This window comes from Oncorhynchus mykiss, chromosome 7, assembly GCF_013265735.2.
Source record: "Oncorhynchus mykiss isolate Arlee chromosome 7, USDA_OmykA_1.1, whole genome shotgun sequence".
Lineage (NCBI taxonomy): Eukaryota > Metazoa > Chordata > Actinopteri > Salmoniformes > Salmonidae > Oncorhynchus > Oncorhynchus mykiss.
The window spans coordinates 43,466,714-43,486,252 of NC_048571.1; positions in this window are offsets into that span (position 1 = coordinate 43,466,714).

Here is a 19,539-nt window from a genome sequence, read left to right on the forward strand (position 1 = left end):
AACAACACTATTCTGTACATTTCTCTGCATAAATATGCATATCATACTTCATGTTCCATGTCACCCACATAAACATCATGAGATAACATGGAGGATTGATGGCTCACCTCTCATCTACCCTCTGCACCTGCTGCGTGTAGCGGGAGCAAAGATCGCGAACTGTGGTGCCTGGAGTCAGACAGCTGCAACACATCCCTTAAACAGGCTCTCTTCTGTCCTGAAACACAAACAGCATAAGTTATCATACACTGACTGTAACAAATTCAAACTCTTTCTGATTACAAACTTCCTAAACTGATTGTAACCTTGCTTGGTGACATAGCTGAGACACTCCGCCTGAATGGACCTGTCATCAATCAGGCTCTGGACTTTAGGGGTTGTGCAGTACACGTTGGAGTACTGGAGAGAAAGAATACTATGAGTCAACAGGACTGTGCACACAAACACATTTCACATGAAGAAGACACATTATGTAAAGAAGGTATCATTGCTGAGGGTTTTAATACCTGAAATATTGACACCAAGGTTACAACACCATAATTAATACCTGTAAAAAGAAAACAAAAGAAAACTTGTAGAATCTATTCCATGGTTTCACAAGGAAATGTTTCATTTTCTGTTGCATCATATTACCAGTTTCAAACTACTCACAGTAGATTCTGTACGGCGATCCGGACCAGATTAAGTTAATCTAATTAAACATCCGCTTCTGCAGATAACTTCTGGATATACCTGAACCCATCAACTAGGCCAGGATCTACAATAAAATTCGACACATTTTTAACTACATCAGTGTTTTAATCGGAGACAGTTTCATGATGACATTACACTAAGTATAGACAGACCGTTGTTTCTCTGAAACCCTTGATGTGAGGTCAGCCACACTCGTTACTGTAGGTATGCTCTCAGGTTAGACCATGACTCTCAGTTCCATTACACATAAAAGTTATTGGACGAAGGCGTCGACTGTAGGGGGAGTTTTGTTCAGAGCGCGATGCTCACAAGCATAAGGAACTTATCTTTCGTATCAGCGTGAAATAATTGTAAAATAACAAAATGTTAAATTGATACACACCTTTGTAAGGAAAGGGTTCCCACACGGCCATATTTCCATTTTACAGCCCTTGTTTACGGGGGAAGAAAAGCGTAAGAAAGAGTGCTAATTAGCCATCTGCATCTTCTAACACCTGTGTGTAAACGGAGAACATGCCGTCACTGGAAAATACTGTCGGCTAAAAACGGTTAAAACAGTGTACAGTAAGTGTGTATTTTGCATTTGTGAAATTATTTAGAAGTGATATGAAAGTAGAGGGATTTATGTTTCTAGAACCGTACCTCAATTGAGAATCGATTCACGTTTTGATGGAGTATTTGTCTGTTTTGCCTTCCAGAGCCAATTCGCCCTTCAAACAGAGCCTGTAAGGTCCTTGGAATAAGAAGTAACGTTAGGCTCCTTTAGTCCAATATTGGGCTAGCTTTCACTATGGATGGGTGTATCTGTGTGAGCTGCTATCAGTGTGGTGGTGTGCCTACCTGTTGAGTGGTGAGATCCCACTGGGATTTGATGAAGTGGTCCTTGCACTGAGTGAAGACAGGCACGTCGTACTCCTGCACGATCAGAGGGTCCCTGCACTGCTCAATCAGCTTTAGGTTGATTGTAATTGGACTCCTCTGAATAAGAGGGAGGGAAGAAGAAGCATGTGTGAGACTGAGATATCGGGGTTTGACCTTTAAACGATTGTCTCACAAATTGCAAATACAAACACATACCGATGGGTAAGGTGCAGGCTCCGGTAGCATTGAGCTCCTCTAACAACGTGGACATAATGGGTAGCAGTTTCTGTTTGCTCTCCTCATTCGATATGAGCCCACTCTCCAGCTGCAAAATAAATAGAAACATCAATACTTTGTTCTATATATATCCTATATGACATTCAGACCTAATAATGTTTTAGAAAATAGCACTAGCCTCCAAGGAGACACTAACCTCCAGTGTTGTGAGGTACCCAGAGAGCTTCTTGACAATTGGCTCAAGGTCACAGGTCTCGGTCCGTGAGTCACACACAAGTCCGAGGTTAAAGAGTAGAGCATTGCGGCTGTACTTCTTGTGCTCAATGCACACTGGACAACCAATTCACTTCTTCTCCACGGCTGTTCTACACCAATCAACGAGGAGAGATAAGAGACCTTAATCATAAAACAACAGTGCAGGAACAACAAGGATACAAAAGAAGCAGAGTGGGTCAAAAATAAGACATGCGCTTAAAACTGGTCCATTTATGAGGAAATAATGTAATTGTGCATAGACAGTTATGAGTTCAAATCAAATTTTATTTGTCACATACACATGGTTAGCAGATGTTAATGTGAGTGTAGCGAAATGCTTGTGCTTCTAGTTCCGACAATGCAGTAATAACCAACGAGTAATCTAACCTAACAATTCCACAACTACCTTATACACACAAGTGTAAAGGGATAAAGAATATGTACATAAAGATATATGAATGGGTGATGGTAAGACGCAGTAGATGGTATTGAGTACAGTATATACATTTGAGATGAGTAATGTAGGGTATGTAAACATAAGTGGCATTGTTTAAAGTGGCTAGTGATACATGTATTACATAAAGATGGCAAGACGCAGTAGATGGTATTGAGTACAGTATATACATATGAGATGAGTAATGTAGGGTATGTAAACATAAAAGTGGCATTGTTTAAAGTGGCTAGTGATACATTTTTTACATCAATTTCCATTATTAAAGTGAGCTGGAGTTGAGTCAGTATGTTGGCAGAAGCCACTCAATGTTAGTGGTGGCTGTTTAACAGTCTGGTGGCCTTGAGATAGAAGCTATTTTTCAGTCTCTCGGTCCCTGCTTTGATGCACCTGTACTGACCTCGCCTTCTGGATGATAGCGGAGTGAACAGGCAGTGGCTCGGGTGATTGTTCTCCTTGATGATCTTTATGGCCTTCCTGTGACATCGCTGTCTGTTCTATTTGTTCTGCAGTTCTGGTTTGGTAATGATGTACACCTGTACTGTGTCAAAGAGCTCCCGGGATATGTACTCCTCTGGAACATGGGGAGGATAGAACACAGCACAAAGATGTGACTGAGTTCAAAGTGGCTGAACACTCATTGTAAAACCTGTCAACAAAACATACTGCACAGTGTACAGCTACCACTCGGAAATGTCCGAATTGGTAAGAACAACCTTAACCAGAGAGGACGAGAGACCGAACTCGATGGAAAATCTGTCTCTCTCCAGAAGGTGGCGTTTTTTCCCTGTTGTTTCAACCACCAAGCAAGGAGTTTTTGTATTTTATTAATAACAAATCAATACAGAAAATACATGGGGAAATAAGTATATATACATAATATAAAAAGGACAATTGGGCTAGGGGATAGGACCTTAAGGGACATACATACACGTATAATTTGAACAGCTTTTTTGTTAGTAGAGTATTTAATTGTCTTAAAATATAGTTCCATTTCTTTTTATAAGAACGTGGTGTTTTGTTTGTAAATTTACATTTGTGAATATGACATTTGGCCAAAAGAATAATGAAATGAATTACATAAAATTGTTTCAACGTATTTCTATCATAGGTAAAGAATCCAAGCAGTACATCTCTCCACAATAGTGTAAAATCTTCATAAATGTGTTAAATTATAAATATACCACAGTTTCCTTACATGAATGCAATGCCAAAAAATATGCAACACCGTTTCTGGGTGGTCATTACAAAAGGTACAATTTGAGTTTTCTTAAACTTCTTCATATAGTGGTTCCAGGATAATATTTGTGAATAATTTTAAAGGAAACCTCCTTAATTTAGTTAACAAGAAGGTATGTGTGTGGCAAAATTCTAACTTTTTTCCAACAGATATTATCAATAGAACCGTTCCAATAAGGCATGACATAAGGTACAACATCCTGCTTAAACAAGGTTTGTATCACTCAGTTGTTGAATGGACCAAAAGATAAACAAATCTTTCCTACTGATAAGTCAACCGGGTTGATGGAAGGTAGGTTCTGAGGGTCAGGTCTGTACACGTTCCTGAATAATAAAACAACACCTGAGGGAATGGCATCTAAAACAATTGCAAAAACTTGAGGTGTTACAGGGATCTTGTAAAGTGATAAGAATTCCTTATAACTATGTAAAAAACCTTCTGCATTTACCAGTTGGCTCACCAAAAGGATATTATTTTGGAACCAATATTCTAAAAACAAAGAAGTATTCTTATACAATATATCGCAATTATTCCATATACTGTATTATATCTGCGTGGAGAAAAATTATGCTTATAAATTAAGGACCATGACAAGAAAACCGGCCGATGAAAAGCAGAGTTTCACTGGAACTCTGTCAATATTATAATTGCAAACCAACATGAAGTGAAGGCCACCAAAAGTAGAGAAGACATGATGAGGAATAAAATTCCACATAGAAGTGGGTCATCTTAGGAATTGCTTTATCAAATTGATCATAAAAGTATTATTAAAGGTAGTGAAGTCCAGAAAATTCAGTCCACCATACTCATAAGTGTTAAGTAACAATGTTTATTACAGCAACAGGAGCAGGAAAACGGCAGATCAAGGCAAGCAGGGGTCGATAATCCAGAGTGGTGGGGCAAAGGTACAGGACGGCAGGCAGGCTTAGGCTCAGGGTTAGGTCAGGCGGAGGGCGGTAATCCAGAGTAGGGGCAAAGGTACAGGATAGCAGGCAGGCTCAGGGGCAGGCAGAGTGGTCAGGCAGGACGGGCTCAGAGTCAGGACAGGCAAAAGAGAGACTAGGGAAAAGCAGGAGCTTAGACAAAACGCTGGTTGACTTGACAAACAAGACGAACTGGCAACAGACAAACTTGCAACAAACAGAGAGCACAGGTATAAATACACAGGGGATAATGGGGAAGATGGGCGACACCTGGAGTGGGTGGAGACAATCACAAGGACAGGTGAAACAGATCAGGCATGACAGTACCTCCCTCTAGGGACGCCACCTGGCGTCCTACATGGGTGCATACCTGGTTGAGCGGGGTGCCGGCATTGGAGTTTAGAGATGAGGCCTGGGTTCAGGATGTCCCTGAAATGTGGCAAAAGGTCGCAAAGTTCAAGGGGGCCGAATACTTTTGCAAGGCACTGTAGCTCGTCTGGTAGATTCGCGTCACTGGGCTCCTTTGGGCCATAACCCTCCCAGTCAACCAGGTACTGGAAACCCCTTCCCTGAGGCCAAACCTTCAGGAGACATCTCACCCTGTACGCCGGTTGGCCGTCGATGAGACAGGGAAGAGGGGTGGGCCTGGAAACAGGAGACAAAGGGCTGTGAGACATGAGTTTACATCTAGACACATGAAAAGTAGGAAGAATATGGAGGGTACGGGGCAACAAAGGACGAACAGCAGAGGGGCTAATGATCTTGGAGCAGAGGGAAAAGTCTCTGCTTCTGGGGGTGTAGCCGCGGGGCTATAGCGGCGTGCCAGCGCATCCGGCTTAACATCCTTGGGAACCGGTTGGTGTTGCGGAAGCAAAGTGGCCCGGGCCTTACTGATCCCTTCCCAGAGGTCCTGGTACTCCGTAGGAATAACGGAGAGGTCCGGGGAAATTTCCAAGCCCCCAGGAAGACGTCCCGGGGCAGGGAGAGCTGATTTCAAGCAATGAGTGTGGCAGAACGGGATCCAGACCACAATGGCACCAGTAGACCAGGTAATTGGGGGATTGTGTCGCTGGAGCCAAGAGATTCCCAATACCATAGGAACCTGCGGAGACTCAATTAGCAGGAATTGGATCGTCTCGCTGTGGTTCCCCGACACTCAAAGGTTGATGGGGTGGTATGGTGGGTGACCTGGCCTATCGAACGCCTGTCCAGCACTCTAACATTCATGGGAATTGAGAGGGGATGAGTGGGGATGCCCAGCTTGGACACCAGGATAACGTCCATAAGACTCATATTGGCTCCCGAGTCGATGAGTATCTGGAGAGACTTGGACTGGTCGCCCCACAGCAGGGTGGCATGGAGAGGGGGGTGAGTAGGGGGAGAAGCTAAATTGTCCTTAAGACCCACCAGAGTACTCATTCCTACCAATGAGCTAGGTCTCTTGAAGGGACAGGTAGATACATAATGACCGGCAGTACAGCAATAAAGACAACTCTTGGTGTTAAGTCTTCGTACGTTTTCGGCTGGAGACAGCCTGGTCCTGCTGAGCTGCATCGGCTCGGGAAGTGGTAAATCAGCAGTCTTCGGAGGCTCTTGGAGGAACTCGGGTATGCTCGGATCCTCTCGGGGACGTAGACACTGGGGATTTCCGGAGTCCATCAGATGCAAGGTGGGATCCTTGAGTGAGCGATTGGGACTGCAATCAGACATCTTCTCCTTCCTACGTTCCTGTAGCCATCCATCAATCCAGATGGTCAATGTGATGAATGAGTCGAGATCCGTCAGTAGTTCCCGGGCTGCAAGCTCGTCCTTTACTTCCTCCGATACTCCGTGCAGGAACATGTCAAACAGCGCTTCCGGGTTCCAGGTACCCTCTGCTGCTAGGGTGCGGAAATCCACCGCATAGTCTGCCACACAGAGGGAGTCCTGCCAAAGCTGGAGTAACCTCCGGGCAGCCTCTCTCCTGGATACCGGAGCCTCTAAAACTTTTCTCACCTCCTCCACGAATACCTCCAGACTGAGGCAGACAGCGGATTGTTGGCGATTGCCAAGGCGAGTGCCCTCCCGGACATCAGCGTAATGATGTACGCTATCCTTGACCGGTCCGAGGGGAATGAAGAAGGCTGCAGCACAAAAACGAGGGAGCACTGGGAGAGAAAGGCCCGGCAGGTTCTGGAATGTCCATCGTAGTGTTCCGGGGAAGGTAAGTGTGGTTCCCGGGAAACCGGGGTGACTACGCTGCTACCAGCCGGGCTACTGAGGGGCTGGGAGGTTACCGTCATGGTAGGCTGTCTTGTAGGCAACCCACGGAATCGCTCCCGCAATGCTCCCGCAGAGGTCTGTAATCCAGAGTAGGGGCAAAGGAACAGGATGGAAGGTAGGCTCAGGTTCAGGGGCAGGCAGAGTGGTCAGGCAGGCAGGCTCAGAGTCAGGACAGGCAAGGGTCAAAACCAGGGGAGCAAGAAGAAGAGAGACTAGGGAAAAGCAGGAGTTGAGACAAAACGCTGTTTGACTTGACAAATAAGACAAACTTGCAACAAACAGAGAACACAGGTATAAATACACAGAAGATAATGGGGAAGATGGGCGACACCTGGAGGGAGGTGGAGACAATCACAAGGACAGGTGAACCAGATCAGGGCGTGACAATTACAACAGTTTTCCTAATGTAATGGGTATGGTTTCTCCACAGAAAGTTGAAAAGCATCTGGTCTATCTCCTTGCATATTTTACCGTCAAAATTAAAAGGTAGGACTCTTCCTTTTAAAGATAAGTCCCTCTTTAGCCATTGATTTGGCTTCTTCTGGATTTTTTAATAAGAGGGTTACACTTTAATAAGCCTCTAGACTTCCAATCCTTAGTAATAGTTATGCCTAAATATGTAAGTTCTTCTTTCACAGGAAAACCATAATATGAAGTTGTCACACAATCTTTGACAGCCACGAGTCCACATTTATTAATGATAAGATATAGACCAGATGCTTTCGAAAAGGACTGTATCAAATTGATTGATATGGGGTTTTGGTAACGTCTTTCAGAAAAAGTGTAGTATCGTCAGCCAGCTGGCTGATAATAATTTCTTTACCAACTATGGAAATACCTTGTATTATTTAAATAATTTGTAAGAAGTTGGGTGATTAATAAAAACAGATACAGAGAGAGAGGATGACCTTGCCTATTTCCTCTCTTTAACTCAAATCTAGGCGAGGTGCCATGTTTCAGTTTGATAGAGTTGTTACCATTTGTATAGGGAGTCTTAATAGCCGTACAGAAAAAAATCCCCAAAGCCAAATTTCTCAAGGGAGTGGAAGAGGAACTGATGCTCAACTGTTTCAAATGCTTTATAAAAATCTAAAAATAATATGACGCTCTCCTCGGTTATTAGGTCTGAGTAGTCAAGTATGTCTAATACTAGTCTGATATCGTTAGAAATATGTTTGTTCCTCATAAAGCCTTTCCTTCCAGTTCTCTGCTGCCAGTGACTGGAACGTTTATTTCCCTCACTAACTTTAAACATCAACTATCTGAGCAGCTAACCGATCACTGCAGCTGTACATAGTCCATCTGTAAATAGCCCACCCAATCTACCTACCTCATCCCCATACTGTTTTTATTTGATTTACTTTTCTGCTCTTTTGCACACCAGTATTTCTACTTGCACATAATCATCTGCTCATTTATCACTCCAGTGTTAATCTGCTAAATTGTAATTATTCGCTCCTATGGCCTATTTATTGCCTACCTCCTCATGTCTTTTGCACACACTGTATCTAGACTTTCTTTTCTCTACTGTGTCATTGACTTGTTTGTGTTATTGGCTTGTTTTTTTGTTTTACTCCATTTGTAACTCTGTGTTGTTGTCTGTGTCACACTGCTTTGCTTTATCTTGGCCAGGTCGCAGTTGCAAATGAGAACTTGTTCTCAACTAGCCTACCTGGTTAAATAAAGGTGAAATAAAAAATAATACAAAAATAAATAAAAAAGCCTCCTTCACTCATGCTGCCAAACATACCCCCGTAAAACTGACTATCCTACTGATCCTTGACTTCGGCGATGTCATTTACAAAATAGCCTCCAACACTCTACTCAGCAAATTGGATGTAGTGTATCACAGTGCCATCCACTTTGTCACCAAAGCCCCTTATACCACCCACCACCTCGACCTGTATGCTATAGTCGACTGGACCTTGCTACATATCCGTCGCCAAACCCACTGGCTCCAGGTCATCTATAAGTCTTTCCTAGGTAAAGCCCCACCTTATCTTAGCTCACTGGTTACCATAGCAACATCTACCTGTAGCACGCGCTCCAGCAGGTATATTTCACTGGTCATCCCCAAAGCCAACACCTCTTTTGGCCGCATTTCCTTCTAGTTCTCTGCTGCCAATGACTGGATCAAACTGCAAAAGTCACTGAAGCTGGAGTCTTATATCTCCCTCACTAACTATAAGCATCATCTGTTAGAGCAGCTTACCGATCACAGCCCATCTGCAAATAGCCCACCAAACTACCTCAGCCCCATATTGTTATTTTTTAGCTCTTTTCCACCCCAGTATCTTTACTTGTACATCATCATCTGCACATCTATCATTCCAGAGTTAATGCAAAATTATAATTATTTCACCACTATGGTTTATTTATTGCCTTAACTCCCTTATCTTACTACATTTGCACACACTGTACATGTATTTTTCTATTGTGTTATTGACTGTACGTTTATCTATCCCATGTTGGATTTTCCCTCACACTTTTAGAAGTTAAATTATTTTTCGTTGTTGTTGTTTTTTTCGCACTGCTTTGCTTTATTTTGGTCAGGTCGCAGTTGTAAATGAGAACTTGTTCTCAACTGGACAACCTGGTTAAATAAAGATGAAATAAAACATATTTTTTGAAATGATTTCATCCAGGAATTCTTTAATTATTTTTGCAAGTAGTATCTTATAGTCATTATTAAGAAGACAAATTGGACGCCAGTTATCGATGAGCAGCACTTCTTTTTTAGGCTTAGGCATCAGTGTTATTAACCCCTGACTCATTGTAGGAGGGAGAACATTGTTTTTAATACTCTAAAAAAGACTTCAAGTAGGAAGGGAGCTACTTGTTCAGAAAATAATTTGTAATATTCTGATGTAAATCCATCAACACCTGGGGATTCAGGTGTTTGATAGACTATAATCTCTTCAACTTTGATGGGTTCATCACACTGTTAGATTCTGTATCACTGATAGATGGAAACATTCTTCAGTGAGTCAAAAATCATATCTGTGGATTTCTGAGAGTACGTAGAGCTATACAATTTCCTGTAAAAATTGCTACAGTATTTAGCGATGAATTTCTGGTAATCTGTAATAATACCATCAGTGTTTAACTTATGGATAGTGTTATTTGTAGAGTGACATTTCTCAAGTCTAAAGAAATAGGATGAATTCTGTTCACCCTCCTCCAGCCATTTTTTACTAGATCTGATAAAGTCTCCTTCTGCTTATAATCTATATATTATTCATTATCTATGTATGCCGTTGAAGTCGGAAGTCTACATACACTTAGGTTGGAGTCATTAAAACTAGTTTTTCAACCACTCCACACATTTGTTGTTAAACAAACTATAGTTTTGGCAAGTTGGTTAGGACATCTACTTTGTGCATGACACAAGTAATTTCACACTCTTACACAAGTAAGATTATTTCACGTAAAATTCAATGCATCACAATTCCAGTGGGTCAATTCCAGAAAATTGTCATGGCTTTAGAAACTTCTGATAGGCTAATTTACATAATTTGAGTCAATTGGAGATGTACCTGTGGATGTATTTCAAGGCCAACCTTCAAACTCAGTGCCTCTTTGCTTGACATCATGGGGAAATCAAAAGAAATCAGCCAAGACCTCAGAAGAAAAATTGTAGACCTCCACAAGTCTGGTTCATCCTTGGGAGCAATTTCCAAACACCTGAAGGTACCACGTCCACCTGTCAAACAATAATACGCAAGTATAAACACCATGGGACCACGCAGCTGTCATACCGCTCAGGAAGGAGACGTGTTCTGTCTCCTAGAGATGAACCTACTTTGGTGCGAAAAGTGAAAATCAATCCCAGAACAACAGCAAAGGACCTTGTGAGATGCTGGAGGAAACAGGTACAAAAGTGTCTATATAAAGGTACAAAAGGTACAAAAGTGTCCACAGTAAATTGAGTCCTATATCGACATAACCTGGAAGGACGCTCAGCAAGGAAGAAGCCACTGCTCTAAAACCGGCATAAAAAAGCCAGACTACGGTTTGCAACTGCATATGTGGACAAAGATCATACTTTTTGGAGAAATGTCCTCAGGTCTGATTAAACAAAAATAGAACTGTTTGGCCATAATGACCATCGTTATGTTTGGAGGAAAAAGGGGGAGGCTTGCAAGCCGAAGAACACCAGCCCAACCGTGAAGCAAGGGGGTGGCAGCATCATGTTGTGGGGGTGCTTTGCTGCAGGAGGGACTGGTGCACTTCACAAAATAGATGGCATCATGAGGTAGGAAAATTATGTGGATATATTGAAGCAACATCTCAAGACATAATCTCAAGACATAAAGCTTGGTCGCAAATGGGTCTTCCAAATGGGCAATGATGGTTGGGGTTAGGTAAGGGATATGGTCAAAAAAAGAAAGTAAACTTGAAAGGTTTGGTACAGAGTACCAACAATAGACATAGTGGGGGTAGGCCTACACCATACTGGTAAAACAGGAGCCTATCACAATAAATAAAACATTGATTTCAAGAAAACTGTAGACTATTACACTATTTAGTGTGGACCTTACAGTGAAATGCTTACTTACAAGCCCTTAACCAACAATGCAGTTTAGAGAAAAATACCTAAAAAAATAAGAAATAAAAGTAACAAATAATTAAAGAGCAGCAGTAAAATAACAATAGTGAGGCTGCATACAAGGGGTACTGGTAAAGAGTCAATATGTGGGCACACCGGCTAGTCGGGGTAATTGAGGTAATATGTACATGTAGGTAGAGTTATTAAAGTGACTATGCATAGACAATAACAGGGGGGGCAATGCAAATAGTCTGGGTAGCCATTTGATTAGATGTTCAGGAGTCTTATGGCTTGGGGGTAGAAGCTGTTTAGAAGCCTCTTGGAACTAGACTTGGCGCTCCGGTACCGATTGCTGTGTGGTAGCAAAGAGAATAGTCTATGACTAGGGCGGCTGGAGTCTTTGACATTTTTTAGGGCCTTCCTCTGACACCGCCTGGTATAGAGGTCCTGGATGGCAGGAAGCTTGGCCCCAGTGATGTACTGGGCCGTACGCATTACCCTCTGTAGTGCCTTGCGGTCGGAGGCCGAGCAGTTGCCATACCAGGCAGCGATGCAACCCGTCAGGATGTTCTTGATGGTGCAGCTGTAGAACCTTTTGAGGATCTGAGGACCTATGCCAAATATTTTCAGTCTCCTGAGGGGGAATAGGTTTTGTCATGCCCTCTTCATAACTGTCTTGGTGTGCTTGCACCATGTTAGTTTGTTGGTGATGTGAACGCCAAGGACCTTGAAGCTCTCAACCTGCTCGACTACAGCCCCGTCTCTGAGGATGGGGGCATGCTCGGTCCTCCTTTTCCTGTAGTCCACAATCATTTCCTTTGTCTTGATCACATTGAGGGAGAGGTTGTTGTCCTTGCACCACACGGTCAGGTCTCTGACCTCCTCCCTATAGGCTGTCTTGTCGTTGTCGGTGATCAGGCCTACCACTGTTGTGTCATCGGCAAACGTAATGATGGTGTTGGAGTCATGCCTGACCGTGCAGTCATGAGTGAACAGGGAGTACAGGATGGGACTGAGCACGCACCCCTGAGGTTCCCCCGTGTTGAGGATCAGCGTGGTGGAGGTGTTGTTATCTACCCTTACCACCTGGGAGCGGCCCGTCAGGAAGTCCAGGATCCATTTGCAGAGGGAGGTGTTTAGTCCCAGGGTCCTTAGCTTAGTGATGAGCTTTGAGGGCACTATGGTTTTGAACACTGAGCTTTAGTCAATGAATAGCATTCTCACATAGGTGTTCCTTTTGTCCAGGTGTGAAAGTGCAGTGTGGAGTGCAATAGTGATTGCATCATCTGTGGATGGTATGCAAATTGGAGTGGATCTAGGGTTTCTGGGATAATGGTGTTGATGTGAGCCATGACAAGCGTTTCAAAGCACTTCATGGCTACAGACGTGAGTGCTACGGGTCGGTAGTCATTTAGGCAGGTTACCTTAGTGTTCTTGAGTGGACGAGACTGATACAGGCGCGAACAGCTGTGTTGGCTACGCATCAATTCAGGTTACTAGACTTTTCAGGTCATAACACTTTTTGATGTTTCATAAGTGATGTCTCTTTGTATGTAACAAATCACACTGTAAGGATGCCGGAATTGTTTTAGTAGTAGTTGGAATAGGAATAGTAACTGAAGTCTGGACACTGACTATAGGTCTCACATGTAGCCTTTTATACTAATAGCTCTGAATTGTGTTCCTCGCAGTAAAATTATAGACCAATTGTTAATTTTGTCTTGGCAACAGGAGTGGAGAAATAGTATGCCTTTCTTTCAGTATTTTGAGAATGTGATTGTGCGCTTATTGACCTGCTGACAGTATTCCATTTTCAACCAGAAAATATGCATCCAACACCAACTGAAATACTATCGGAAACACGTTGGATCGTTTTCACAGCTTTTCATTTCCTTTAAACCAGTCACTGATATCATTTGGAAATCTACCTGGTCCTTAAACATCCTCGCTCCATGAGAGAAGCAGAAATGAAAGAGAAAACTTTATCAATGTCAACTAGATTGTTGATGATGCTATCGATTTATGGCACATTCCGGTGAGCAAGGCTTTATTAAGTGTTCAAGATGAACATCAAGTAATGACGGAAGAGAAGCTGCATGAATCTAATTATAGACAAGTTTTCTAACAAATAGCCAACCAAATGTCGGAAATAATAAGCAGAGAAATATCTAAATGAGGCTTAAAGCTATTACCATTCCCCCTGTCGTTGAGCCGTCCTTGAGTATTGTGTGCAGGTAGCCTACATGAGGCTTAAAACTATTACCATTCCCCCTGTCGTTGAGCCGTCCTTGAGTATTGTGTGCAGGTAGCCTACATGAGGCTTAAAACTATTACCATTCCCCCTGTCGTTGAGCCGTCCTTGAGTATTGTGTGCAGGTAGCCTACATGAGGCTTAAAACTATTACCATTCCCCCTGTCGTTGAGCCGTCCTTGAGTATTGTGTGCAGGTAGCCTACATGAGGCTTAAAACTATTACCATTCCCCCTGTCGTTGAGCCGTCCTTGAGTATTGTGTGCAGGTAGCCTACATGAGGCTTAAAACTATTACCATTCCCCCTGTCGTTGAGCCGTCCTTGAGTATTGTGTGCAGGTAGCCTACATGAGGCTTTTGAAGTAATTGTTTGAAAGCATCATCATGACTGATTGTGTTTATACCACATTAAAAGGTAGACCCACACGTAAATCAAATCAAACTTTATTTGTCACATGCGCCGAATGGAATAAATGGGAGGTCCTATACTGGGAATAAATGAAATCTTCATTGACTACTGGTTATCGTTGAGGTGAGGGCAAAGGTTAGGGTTTAAATGGAATCGAGTCAAACATGTGGTTTCCATTTTTGAGTTTGACACCGTTCCATGAATTTCATTCCAGCCATTACAATGAGCCCATCCTCCTATACCTCCTCCCACCAGCCTCCTGTGGGATGGAGACACATTTATTTCGACATTGTTAAGAAAAACTGCCATGTTGATCTGAGCCTTGCTGTTGGAAAACCACATTAGTGTATGACTTTCGGCTGATATACCTCCCCAACATCACTCCTTGACTTTCATCTACGGTCGGTTGCTTTAGACCAGGGTTCTCCAACCCTGTTCCCGGAGAGCAACCGTACTGTAGGTTTTCACTACAACCCTAATCTAGCACACCAGATTCTAATAATTAGCTGGTTGTCACACCCTGACCTTAGATATCTCTGTTTTTTTATATATGTTGGTTAGGTCAGGGTGTGACTAGGGTGGGCACTCTAGTCTTTGTATGTCTAGGGTTTTTGTATGTCTAGGGGTTTTTGTATGTCTATGTTGGCCTGATATGGTTCCCAATCAGAGACAGCTGTTTATCGTTGTCTCTGACTGGGGATCATATTTAGGTAGCCATTTTCCTCATTTGTGTTGTGGGGTCTTGTCTATGTATAGTTGCCTTAGTGCACATCAGTAGCGTCACGTTTCGTTTGGTTGTTGTTTTGTTTAGTGAGTTTCGATTTATTAAAATGATGTGGAACTCTACTTACGCTGCGCCTTGGTCTCACTCATACGACGATCGTGACAGAAGATCCCACCACCAACGGACCAAGCAGCATGTTCAAGAGGAGCAGGGATCCTGGGCCTGGGAGAAAAGTGAGTGGAGGACATACTGGACCTGGGAGGAGGTAATGGCAGAGGACAAGACCCTGCCATGGAAGCAGGCGGAGGCAGCGAAAGAGGAACGGCGACGATACGAGGAGTCAAGGCAACGACGGAAGCACGAAAGGCAACCCCAAAATATTTTTTTGGGGGGCACACAGGGAGATTGGCGGAGGTAGGGTTTAGACCTGAGCCAACTCCCCATGCTTACCGTGGGACTGGTCAGGCATCGTGTTATGCAGTGATGCACACGGTGTCTCCAGTGCGCATTCATAGCCCGGTGCGCTCTATTCCAGCTCCCCGCATTTGCCGCGCTAGAGTGGGCATCCAGCAAGAACGGGTTGTGCCGGCTCAGCTCTCCTGGTCTCCAGTACACCTCTTTGGACCAGGATATCCTGCGCCGACTATACGTGCTGTATCCCCAGTGCGTCTTCACAGCCCAGTGCATCCTGTGCCAGCGCCCCGCACTTATCGAACTAAAGTGAGCATCCAGCCAGGACGCATTGTGCCAGCTCTACCCTCCAGACCTCCAGTGCGCCTCCACAGTCCAGTACGTCCTGTGCCTCTTCCTCGCACTCGCCCTGAGGTGCGTGTCACCAGCCCAGTACCACCAGTGCCGGCACCACGCATCAGACCTCCAGTGCGCCTCCACAGTCCAGTACGTCATGTGTCTCCTCTCCGCACTCGCCCTGAGGTGCGTGTCTTCAGCCCGGTGCCACCTGTACTGGTCCCACCCATCTGGCCTCCAGTGCGCCTCCACAGTCCATAGCTTCAGGCGACAGTTCCCAGTCCAGAGCTTCTGGCGACAGTTCCCAGTCCAGAACCTCCAACGACGGTCCCCAGTTCGGGACCTCCAATGACGGTCCACAGTCCGGAACCTCCGGCGATGGTCCACAGTCCGGAACCTCCGGCGACGGTCCCCAGTCCGTGGTCTCCGGCGACGAGCTGCAGTCCAGAGCCTCCGGCGACGATCCGCAGTCCAGAGCCTCCGGCGATGATCCACGGTCCGGATCCACAGAAGTGGAGGGATCAGCGTAAGGAGGAGTGGCTACGTTCAGAACCGGAGTCTGCACCTTTGGGGGGGAGGGGGGGACTGTCACGCCCTGACCTTAGATATCTCTGTTTTTCTATATATTTTGGTTAGGTCAGGGTGTGACTGCCTCCAGCAATTCCCAGATGAAATTGTCCATGACTGCTGCTTCAGGGGTCGAGAGGGAGTACAGACGACCCCACGGAGGGGCGGGGTCAGAGTACTATGGCACAGTCGTATGGACAATGAGGAGGGAAGGTGGCGGATTGCCTCTTACTGAAGGCCTCCCGGAGGTCGAAGTCCTCGGGAGGGAGAGCAGACAAGTCTTGGTCTTCAATGGAACCCGGGTAACACAGCGAGGCAGTTGATGGGGGTCTTAGACATTTAGTCTGGCAGTTCTTACCCCAGTCTAGTAGGTGTCCTGTAGATCAGGCGAATAGTGGGTTATGTAGCACTAGCCAAGAGTACCTCGGTTCTCGGGAGCAGTGATCAAAAGAAAACTAAGAGTCTCTGAGTGGTTCACCCCAACCTGCAGTAGAATGGGCTTGGTCTGAAATTCCACCTGACCGGAGCCAATGGGGAGTCGATCGAGAGCTTGAATCTGCAGAGGGATGGGACATTTCACGCAGGGGATTTGTAATTCACTGGCGAAGTCTTGGTCAAGGAAATTATCCACGGCCCCGGAGTCCACGAAGTGTTGAATGTGGTGCTGACGGTTGTCCCAATGTAGTGTCAGATGGTGACCCGGTAGCTGGAGTGTAACTGCTCGGCTCGTCAGGGTCTCCCCTTGTCCTAGCGATCCCCGGCGTTTCCCGTCAACTCTGGGCAGGTAGAACGGAGATGGCCGAGACCTCCGCAATAGAGGCTGCAGCCGTAGCGCATGTGCCTGTCACGTTCCTGTGGGCTCATACGTGTGCGTCCCAGCTGACTGGGCTCCTCAATGCTGGGCTCGGATTCCCGCTATAGATTCCCTGGAGGAACTACGGCAACGCCTGTAGCACTGGGCGAAAAGACGTGGGCATTGGTTCCTCCTGGGTTAACCTTCTACAGGAAGTCTATCTTTAAAAAAAAAAAAAAAAATCTCGAAAGAGAAGTTCCATATGTTTCGAAAACCGTATCGCAAGGGATGATTATATAAGTTTCTGGGTTTTAGTACACATGGTCCCTCCGGCAAGCGGTGCTTATAGCTGAGAACATTTGGGATAAGGCAGAATGCATTGTTAATGCCTTGGGTTCTCGAGAGCAATCTGTGTCCCACAGAGAGAATTGTTGTCCTTCCATCTCACTCTCAACCTCTCTCCTCCCAATCAGAGAGATTTGGACAGGACAGGCTGGCTGCCTGGCTGAATTCCTAACACTTGAACAGACAGAGCCGACATGGAAGCTCTGTACCAGGCGTCTTACCAGGTACACATGTTAGGCTTAACATGATACTGTCAGTAAAGGTGCACTTGACCTGTGCTTCTGTCTCCGTGGAAGGCTACGAATTCCATTGCATAATGCAGCCTACATTGTGTGAACATCTGAAATGTGCTGTGTGTTCAGAATGCCAGTGCAGTATGTTATTGAAGAGTGGGATATCAGAGATCTGACCTTGAAGATGTTCTCCCTCAGTTTGTTGAGCAGCCCTATTTTGCTCTTTTAGTCTCCGATTATGTTCCGAGATCTCTGAGCCCCTTCACTCAAACAACACCCAGATCTTAGTTTCGCTCTCTCTCTCTCTATTTCCCTCTCAGCTCAGAGCAATTGCTTTGGAAAAAAACAAGGATGCTGTGGATCTGACAAGAGAAAACATACATAGGTAATCATGAAAACACAGCATAGAAATAGTTTGATACTTTGATTACCTACATTGATTTTGATTTTATGTTGTGTGAATATGTGCTAACATATTTGGCTGTATGTTAGTTTGGGGCTCCAGGACCGACTTGAGGTTAAGGTTCTTACTTAAGGTATACCATAAGATGTACCATTATTGGGGAAAATGGGGGTGGGATATTATGAAATCAGTGAAGAAAGATAAACCCTACAGATAATAATGGAACATTCATATTGGCCAATTTCAAGGTTGTGATTCGACATTATGTTCTAGATGCAGACATGATTGTGAGAATGTGTCCCCTCTCAGCTTTGGTCAGCAACCCTCCGTACCTATTCTCAGAGGATGTGACATCCCTTGAACCTGAAGTCCTCCGGTGAGACGAACAGTCAGTCACACACAATCACACACATGCACCCACACTTTGTTGCTATACTTTCTTGAGTCTCCCGTTTCAAACAGGTATATGAACTAAAGTGCTCACTGTTGTCCGCCTCAGGTTTGAGGATCTTGCTGCTCTGGATGGGGAGGATGCATGCAAGTGATAAAACACATTCTGACTGGCTCCAAAACACTTATCAAAGGAGTAAGGCATTGTGTGCTATATGTGTTTGTGAAGGCCTTAGTGTGTGTTTTTATGGGGACAGTCATATTATTTTACACACTAAAACGCTTTCTGCCTATCCACTCCAGTATCTATTATAAAGCATGTCTCACCACTTCAATCTCTGCTTTACAATGGTTTAATAAGTCTCACTTCATTGCTTTCTCGTCCCTTCCTCTCTAACAGTCGTTAGCTTAGCGGTTAAGAGTATTGCGCCAGGGCCTCCCGAGTGGTGCCGTGGTCTAAGGTGCAGTGCTAGCTGTGCCACTAGAGATTTTTGGATCGAGTCCAGGCTCTGTTGTAGCCGGCCACGACCAGGAGACCCATGGGGCGGCGCACAATTGTCCCAGCGTCATCTGGGTTAGGGGAGGGTTTGGCCGTCAGGAGGTCCAATCGTGCACTAGCGACTCGTGGCGGGCCGGGCATAATGCACGCTGACACGGTCACCAGGTGCACAGTGTTTCCTCCGACACATTGGTGCGTCTGGCTTCTGGCTTAAGTGGGCATTGTGTCAAGAAGCAGTTCGGTTGGGTTGTGTTTCGGAGGATGCACAGCTCTCAACCTTCACCTCTCCTGAGTCCGTATGGGAGTTGCAACGATGAGACAAGACTGTAACTACCGATTGGATACCACAAAAATTGGGGAGAAAAAGGGGTAAAACAAAAAAGAGCAAGGCAGTTAACTCCTAACAACACCTGCTCCCCAGGCGCCGATGACTTCGATTAAGGCAGCCCTCCGGCACCTCTCTGATTCAGAGGGGCTGGGTTAAATGCGGAAGACACATTTCGATTGAATGCATTCAGTTGTGCAACTGACTAGGTATACCCCTTTCCCTTTCATCCAGCAGTGGGTAGAGGGAAGTGTAGAAGGGTTACACCATGTGCGCATGCATCATGACATCACCAACAGTTCAGGAGTAAATCAAAGACTGCTATATCTTTGTTAGATAACTCCATTTACAAAATCTGGATCGAGGAACATATTCACTTGAAA